The sequence below is a fragment of the Palaemon carinicauda genome, chromosome 24 (assembly GCF_036898095.1).
Source record: "Palaemon carinicauda isolate YSFRI2023 chromosome 24, ASM3689809v2, whole genome shotgun sequence".
Classification (NCBI taxonomy): Eukaryota; Metazoa; Arthropoda; class Malacostraca; order Decapoda; family Palaemonidae; genus Palaemon; species Palaemon carinicauda.
Window position 1 is genome coordinate 34,509,612 of NC_090748.1, and position 10,000 is coordinate 34,519,611.

The window sequence follows — 10,000 nt, forward strand, 5'->3', positions numbered from 1 at the left end:
CATACATAAGATTTATTATATTACAACCTATAGTTTTATATATTTATTTACGCTATAAGTACCAGTAACTATTTTTGTTACTTAAAAGGTATGTGACAAATATCATTGCGACTTTGTCACTGGAATTATACCAGACTTCAATTGATGAACCAATCAACCTTACTTTGAGAAATCCATTGACATTGTCTACATGCTAAGCTGATATACTCGTATCAAAGTATTCATTAGCTTTGCTTTTCCAAAATAATATTATCACCAATTGCTGGAAACCATCGATTTATAAAAAAAAAAAAAAAAAAAAAAAAAAAAAAAAAAAAAAAAAAAAAAAAAAAAAAAGAAATGGACACTTGTACATTTTACTCATCATCACTCTCAAGGAAAAAAAATGTTTTCTATTTCTACTAATGTTTTTATTCTATTTTTTTTTATTTTATTTTTTAGTTGCAAATCTAAAATATGTAGGAGTCCGAGTAGAATATCTCTCAGTGCGATTCCACACCCCTGTTTTAAGCCTCTTCTATCATGTTTGATAATTTGAGTTAACCATCTAATCATTATCTACCACCATAAAACATTTTATTGCTCTTCCGGCTCATTTTATATGTGCAGTACACAGTCTTTTCTAACAGGGATTTACTCGGTAGCCTAATAACAATAGGAATGAAGAAAAGAAGTGAAGAAGGAAGGGGGGGGGGGGTTACTAAGATAGCCATAGGAGGTTGGGGTACCTCTGCGTCACAGTTACGTGATTAAGTAACACTTCTTCGAAACGCTCTGAAGGAAGGGAAGAAGTTCCTCTTTTTTCTAAGTGTAAACAGGTTAATTAAGCACATCTGACAATGCATTGTACCACCAAAAAATAGACCAATGTTTGAAACATTCATTGCTGTAGTTTCATGGAAATTCATAAGCCGGTTTGTCAGATATTTGGGGAAAAACACTATTACACGGCCTCTGGAAACGATAGTAGTCAGGACTTAATCGTAAATTTCGTATTTTCATTTTCCTTGTGGTTCTATTGCATCTGAGCACCACGTTTTCCTGTGGTTTTTACCACACACACAAACACACACACACACACACACACACACACATATATATATATATATATATATATATATATATATATATATATATATATATATATGTGTGTGTGTGTGTGTGTGTGTGTGTTTGTGTGTGTTAGTATTGCAGCAGCCTAGAGAATGAAACTGGGGACTGGGGAGAGAGCATTCGATTGTGGCTTGTAGATCAAGGCCAAGGCCCGTCATACCACCAACACTTCCATCACGGCACATCTTCAAGTTTCTGTCTAAGAGTCGAACGCTGGCACATTCATACAAACAGGCTTTTACTCCTTCCTCCCTGACAAAGACCCAGAAGAAAACCAGCACTATCCCTGATAATATATTGAATTTTCGCTATGGCAGTAACTTCCTAAAATTGTAATTGAGGACAAGATTAATAGAAGTAACATGTATATCAGGATTTACATTGTGTGCCACAGGAACCTTCACAGACACCTAGAAGAGGGAAGGAAGGTAATATAGAGGGCTGAGACATGGGATACAACCTGGATAAGTCATAACATGGAATAGATGGAAACCACGCACTACAGGACATCCGGTGCCACCGGGAGATTAGGAACATGTAGCAGATGGTACTCCCAATGGCTTCATTTAATTCTCCTTCCTCTGTTTTCCTGTCAAATATACCATCAGCAAGTACAACAAGGAAATGAATGGTGAACTGTTCCTACAGTGGTTAAATACACTCCTATAGAAGCCACTGGTATTGGAACTGACAATGTTCCATGCCACAGCACACTGACTGAGGAGAGTCATTGTCCCACCATTAAATCTCACCTCATAGAATGGTTAGAGTACAGAAGGTTTTTCTTCCAGCACTTTGCTACAAAGGCTGAGCTCCTTTGCGTATGTCATTAAAACAGGCGAGTGCCTGATTACAAGCTAGAAAATACCATTGGGGAATAGGGTCATGAGATCTTCCTTCTGCTTCCCACGCATCCCAAGGTCAATGCAATCAATCAGGTGCTGGTGCATATGAAATGGTAAGAACTCCTGACTCTAAATTTCATCAGAGCTGACCTGTAGGCCATGATGGAGGAAGCCAGAATTAGTCAGTGGCCATGAGTGCACAGGCCAGGGGCAGTATATTGATCACGAGTTTCGAGGACACTTGTAATTTAATATATAACATACATGACCTTATTGACCTTATCATTATTAGCCTCAACAGTGAAAAAGACGATTATATTGATTTGTTCATAGATAGAGATGGAGACTAAAAAATATGCCTGGGTATTAACTTTACTCTTTCTATCAGTCAAACTTGATGACACATATATCACCTAAGTCACCACCTTTCTCCTATCATAAACTTTTCCTAATAACATTTATTTTTCCAAATTTGTGAAAAGCTATTTCTTGGTGCTATTTAAAGTAGTTTATACAGAGCAGTCACTAGGTCCTATATTCATCAAATCTATCAAAATATATTAAGAGGTTGCCTACAATAAACCTTGACTCTCCTGAAGCCCGACTCAGGTTTGAGGGCTATGCCAACAACAAGGGCTGGTTGAAGAAGAATAAGTAAAATAGAAAAAAATAAATGAAAATATTGGATCAAACATCACACACATCCAAGTCTCCTTATGGGGTCAGTGCCATTAGTGCACAGTAGGCATTAATAGAGGGTATTATACGGTAAATGGAAGATCTAATTTGATGTTATTTTTCCTAAAATATTTTCATTTGATCGTTTGTTAGTTCTCTTGTAGTTCATTTCTTTGATTCCTTTCCTCACTGGGCCACTATCCCTGTTGGAGTCCTTGGGCTTATAGCATCCTCCTTGAATGCAATAATAATAATAATAATAATAATAATAATAATAATAATAATAATTATAATAATAATAATAATAATAATTTGTAGCGTAACCTCGGCACTAGTTACTCCCCATATAGACTCTACATAATTTGTGATCTTGTTGCAGCTCACCTATCCAACTGTCCTCCCTTGAATGACCCTGTTGGAACAAGCGTAAATCCAATATTCAATAACATTCAGCCCTGTCCCTTTGGGGCGTCACTAGTTTTCATGGATGGGATAAATACTGTATCTGCAATATTATATGAAATGAAGATTTGGTTTTTCATTTCCTATGGATACACCTCCCATGCTCATGCCCAATGACATACAGTATGATGGTGTACAATTGCCCATTGATGGGAAAAATAAATATATTAGGATTTCTTATTTATATTTATTATTAGGCAAGCGTTTTAGATTTATGGGGCAAAAGGAAAAAGGTTAAATCTCTGTTTTAAGCATAAATTGCAAAACAACCCTTTCCTTTTACCATAGCTACAATGCATGCGACATTGTCAACATTTGAAAAGACTCACACAGTCACACAGGGGGAGAGAGAGAGAGCCTTACCTTATTGCCTTACCTTATTTTTTGTTTGGGTTCCCCCAGGTCCCTCAGTGTGAGGCAACTCGTATATCCACCAGAGAGTTGCTAATACATCTTCCGGTGTATTTTGCATCTTCCAGTCTTGGATGGTCTGGGATGCATCTTAGGTATTTATCGAGCTGATTTTTAAACGCATCTACGCTCACTCCTGATATGTTTCTTAGATGAGCTGGCAGCACATTAAATAGTCGCTGCATTATCGATGCTGGTGCGTAGTGGATTAATGTCCTGTGCGCCTTTCTCAGTTTACCTGGAATGCTTTTTGGCACTATTAATCTACCTCTGCTTGCTCTTTCTGATACTTAAGCTCCATGATGTTTTCAGCAATTCCTTCTATTTGCTTCCATGCTTGTATTATCATGTAGCGTTTCTCTTCTCCTTTCTAGACTGTATAGTTTTAAAAATTGCAGTCTTTCCCAGTAATCAAGGTCCTTAACTTCTTCTATTCTAGCAGTATAGGACCTTTGTACACTCTCTATTTGCGCAATATCCTTTTGGTAGTGTGGTACCATATCACATTGCAGTACTCGAGTGTACTATGCACATAAGTTTTGTAAAGCATAATCATGTGTTCAGCTTTTCTTGTTTTAAAGTGTCTGAATAACATTCCCATTTTTGCTTTACATTTAGCCAACAGTGTTGCTATTTGGTCGTTGCATAACATATTCCTATTTAAAATTACACCAAGGTCTTTAATTGCTTCCTTGTTTGTGATAGTCTCATTATTAGGTCCCTTGTATGCATACACCATTCCTTCTCTGTTTCCATAATTTATTGATTCGAATTTATCGGAGTTAAATACCATCCTATTTATCTCCGCCCATTCATATATTTTGTTTAGATCTCTTTGTAGTGAGTTCCTATCTTCATCACAAGTAATTTCTCTACTTTTTCTTGTGTCATCGGCGAAACTTCTCACTACGGAGTTTCAACATCACAGTCTATGTCTGAGATCATAATAACAAATAGCAGTGCAGCTAATACCGTACCTTGGGGCACACCAGATATTACCTGGGCTTCATCTGATTTCTCGTCATTTGCAACCACTATCTGTTTTCTGTTTTGCAGGAATTCTTTTACCCATTTTCCTATCTTTCCCACAATATTATGCTTTCTCATTTTTTTCTCCAATATGTTATGGTCTACCTTGTCAAAGGCTTTTGCAAAATCTAGATAGATCACATCTGTGTCTTTTTCATTTATCATATTATTGTATATGTTTTCATAGTGAGCTATCAGTTGGGTCTGTGTACTTTTTTTAGGTACGAAACCGTGTTGACCCATATTAAACAAATTATTTTTGACCAAATGGTTCATTATTTTCTTTTTTATTACCCTCTCATACACTTTCATAATATGTGATGTTAGACTAACAGGTCTATAATTGCTTGCCTCTAGTCTTGATCCACTTTTGAAGATAGGGGTTATATAAGCTAATTTATGTTTAACATATATCTCGCTCATATCTATACTCTGTCTTAGCAGTATTGCAAGTGGCTTCGCGATAGTGTTTGCAGTTTTTTTTAACAAAATCGCTGGAACTCCATCTGGTCCGGCTGCCGATCCATTTTTAATTTCGTTTATAGCCGTAACAATATCTGCTTCATTAATATCTATATCCGTTAGATATTCAACATTTTCTTCTCTCATTTCTGTTTCATTATTCTCATTCGCAATTCTTGGCGTGAACTCACTCTTATATTTTTCTGCTAATATGTTGCATATTTCCTTTTTTTCATTCGTTAGCCGTCCTTCAATTCTTAGAGGGCCTATTTCTATTCTCCTTTTATTCATCTTTTTCGCATAAGAGTAAAGTACTTTGGGGTTTCTTTTTATATTTTGAAGTGTCCTTTCTTCTAAGTCCCTTTTTTCATTTTCTTACGACTGTATAATCTTTTGTTCTGCATTTTCTATCTTACATTTTATTTCCCTCATTTTCCACACATTTTTTTCTTTTGCAAGATTTTTCTTCCACTTTTTAATTTCTGAAATAAGATCCTTCTGTCTCTTGGTATGTACGTCTTTTGTTTATTGTTTTTTTTCGGTACATATTTTTCAACAATTTTCTCCAGTATTTTGTACAGTATATCCGTATTTACCTGTATATTATCACTTATAAATACATTTTTCCATTCTTTATTCAGTTCTTCATTTATTTCTGACCATTTTATATTCTTACTGTAAAAGTTATATTTTCCATATCCTTCCCAAAGTTTTGTGCTTTTGTTAATTCTGTGATCACTTGCTTTGGAATGAACTATCAATTCTATGACATTGTGGTCTGAAATTCCCGTGTTATACACTATTATTTCTTTAACATAATTCACCTCATTCACAAATACTAGATCTAAGACATTTTCCTTTCTTGTTGGAATGTGGTTTATTTGTTGCATATTATGTTCTAATAGCATCTTTAAGCTTTTCAAATTGCCTCTTATCTTCTGCGCTACTATTACTATCTTTTTATATGTATACATACAACCACTTTCTTCTATCCGTTCTTTCCAATCCACGAAAGGAAAGTTAAAATCTCCGGATAGGAGTATATTCCAGTCTTTATGGTTTCTACATATATCATCTATTTTTTTCTATTATTATGTCAAACTCCTTAGTGTTTGGGGGTCTGTAAACTACAATATTCATTAGTTTTTCAAATTCAAATTCTACCGCAATCAATTCACATTCTGTGTTGCTGTATTTTTCACATACTTTTCCTTGATTTATGTCTCTTCCATATATTGCGGTTCCCCCTTGATTCCTATTTTTTCTATCTGATCTATAAGTTTGGAAACCCTTTATCTGGTCATCACTGCCAGTCTCTTGGGAATACCATGTTTCACTTATATTTAATATATCTATTTTTTCAATTTGGGTTAGTTCTTCTAAGAACTCTATTTTCCTTTTAGAGTTACTCGTGACTAAACCCTGTGCATTCATTACTATTATGGTTTGTGTTTCATCCCCATTATTTAATATTGGTAATAATATGGATTCTCCCATGCTTCCTTCCTGTTCTGATATGATGTTCTTTTCTTCATTTCCCGGAATTCTGCCATTAAAAAATCCAACTTTTCTATTATATTTGCTCTTTCGCCTTCATATTTATTTGTGTGTGTATACCTGCAACTGTCCCCATATCTGCACCAACCCCTGGCATTATAGATGCATTCTTTGTAGTTGGGCTCTAAATGTGCAGGTTTGGGTTGAAAGGCCTCATATCTTGGGGCTCTTGGTTCAAAGCGCGGTATATACACGGCCTGCTTTTTTGTTTCTTTTTTTGTTTCTTTTTTGCTTTCATTTTTCTTTTCAGTTTTGCTGAGTTTTCTTACATTCATTCATGGTTGCAGGATGCATATATCGACATTTTTGTTGTAAATGCATCCTTTTCCTTCTTTTAGGTTTTTTGCATATTTTTGGATGGAGATCTCTGCATTCGTCTCCATATCCGTCTAAATATGCACATTTACCATATATTTCATAATTATGGCATATCTTTGGATGCTTGTAGTAGCATCTTTCGCCAAATCTGCAATTCCCTCTTTTCAGCATATTGCAGACTATATCCTTCTTTTCTATTTTTCTTGTTCTTGCTCTTCCCTAAAATTATGTAGGTCCGGGTAGAGTCTCTTGGGTCTATTATTTGCTTCCATCTGGTAATTTATTTCTTCATAAGTATGTTGTTGGATGGCATCATAGGTTATATCAATGATTTCTTCTGCATCCTTACACATATCCTGTTCATTGTTCTCTTCTTCTTCTTTTTCTTCTTCTTCTTCTTCTGTTTCTTCTTCTTCCTCTTCTTTATCTTCAACTACTTGCAGATTTAGTCTTGACTTAATTATATTTTCTATCCAGACTAAGCATGTTGAGCAGAATACCTTTGTGTCTTTATTTTTTATTTTTTGCTGTATTTCAGCACATGTGGGATGTGTTGGGACATGACAGGCATCACATTTTCTAATCAATTGTTGAGGATTATTAATGGAATACCATATCTTACATGTATTACACCATTTTGGCATTCTTTTTCCCATTGCATCAATCAGCATATTCACCATATTGGACTTCTTATTGTTCTTTGATGGAATGTGTTGATTGATGTAGACTTTCTTTATAAGTCTCTTTAACACTTGGATTTTCTTTGGAATTTCTTCTATTATTTTGCTGATGTTTTCCGCAGATTTGCTCCAGTTTATTGGATCATATTGTTTCAATATGTCTGCGAATATTTTTCCGTCACATTGGTTGACGTTACTAGTGACCTCTGTTATCAGACGGTCGAGCTCCTGTTTCGCCAACTCATGGAATTTATTTTTGCTGAGTCCAGCGATGTCTCTCCAAGCCTTGCCCGTGTTGTACATAGCCATCTTGATTAGATTTTTAGTAATTCACAAGATAACTATTCTATGCCGACGTTTTATCCCACTTCTCCGACCTCAAACTAATCACTGACTATTCACGAAAACTTGTAGCTATATTGCACTCGATAGCCTTTTGTTATCCGCGTTAAATCATGATATTTATAGGGGTCGCAAAAGTGTAATCACTCACTGGCACACAGATACAAAAATGAGAGAGAGAGAGAGAGAGAGAGAGAGAGAGAGAGAGAGAGAGAGAGAGAGAGAGAGAGTTGAGCAGTACAATATATAAATAAATCAGTAAAATGTCAGATAACAACCGACGTATATTCATTAATGTAATTTATTAGATAGAGGGAAAAAATAACTAAAAAATAGCCGCAACTCGGGAGAGATATTGTTTATGAGATCGGCCTTGTCCCTCGTTGATGTCACTCACTATCACGCAATTCCTTGTAATGTTGCTATATTCAACAGCATATTTGAAAAGGCTACATGATAGCTGTATCTTTTCCATTGCAGATATTACCATGATGTTTAGTAGGAACAGAGATACTATGTTTCACATCAATCCCTGAAATTTTTATTTTGATATGTGGATTATTCTAGGAACATTTTACTTCACCGCCAAAAAGTAACCATTCGACCTATATCGAAATAAACGTTTATTCTTACTTTTCTATGGCAGATGTCAACATGATACTTTATATGGACAGAATTTATATCCATTCCGTAAATTCCTGAAAGTTTTATTTAGAAACGGTAGGTATTGTACGAGTAATTTATCGGCACCGCCGAAAATCGTCCTCCCGTGGATATCGAACAAATTACTACTGTGACTTTTTTATTGTAGGTATCAATATGAAAATTGGTGTGAATGTAGTTCATAAAACATCCATCAAACTCTGTGAAAATCATTAGGATATCTTTAAGTCCCTAGGAGTAGATTGCTGCTTCAATCTAATTTGTGAGCTAAAAATCGTAACTTACAAACAAAACTGACAACAAGGGCATGCCCTACAGCAGGTATGAACATGAAAATTGGCAGAAACAAATCTTATATTCATGTAAATATTCAATAAAATCTAATTTGAATATGTTTATTGATATAGGAGTTGTTGATCCTTCCGCCGAAAATATCAGATACCCCCATCCGTCACTAATTTAAAAGGGAATGACTGGGCCATTGGGTTGGGTGAGATTCGTTCACGAAAATTTTAGCATTTCGCATAAGGTCACTCACTTCGGTATCACCAATAATTATAAACTGAAGCTAATTTGAGAGAGAGAGAGAGAGAGAGAGAGAGAGAGAGAGAGAGAGAGAGAGAGAGAGAGAGAGAGAAAGAGTGAGAGAGAGAGAGAGAGAGGAGAGAGAGAGAGAGAGAGAGAGAGAGAGAGAGAGAGGAGAGAGAGAGAGAGAGAGAGAAGTAATGGAGGGGGGTTAGGTAAGGTCCAGGAGGAGGGACAGGGTATATGGAGCTTTTTTTACAATTTTGTTTTCGTATCATTTTGCTTGGTAATCAAGTTTTTTTCCTCTTGATACAAAAACAAGTGTCTTTATTCTTCATAAATTAATTCCCAAAAACGTGTTTGTACTGTTTGTGAAACCGACATTAGTGTCCCCTTATATCTTTACCTAAATCCTCTTAGGTAACATAAATTTGATGGGGATGACAGATCCAACGTACCCAAACCTAATGCGTTCAGACATTATCTGGATGAATGCTTGGATTCCTCTGAAAATCCCCCACCCCCATCAACTCCCCCAAAGCCTGATAGCGAGGGACAGAAATCATGAAAAAATAAAGGATGTATTTCAAACTAACATATTAGACTTGTTCCTATTCATTATATTTGGAGGAGACACAAAACATGGGTAATTAATAATGGGAGTTGTTAGAGTTTTAATTTTCTTTAATATGTAAGTAACAAACAAAAACTATGAACGGTACGTATTATGTAAGTTAAAATATATCTTATGTTCCAATATGTGTAACCACGGTATAACCACATCTACTGATAATAGACCCACCATTATTTATTACCACTTTCTTTAATAATACACTGATAACTTGGGAAAATGAATCTAACAAAACAGGAAGAGGCTTTGTGACTGCTATGAATTTCAAACGAAAGAGAAATAGT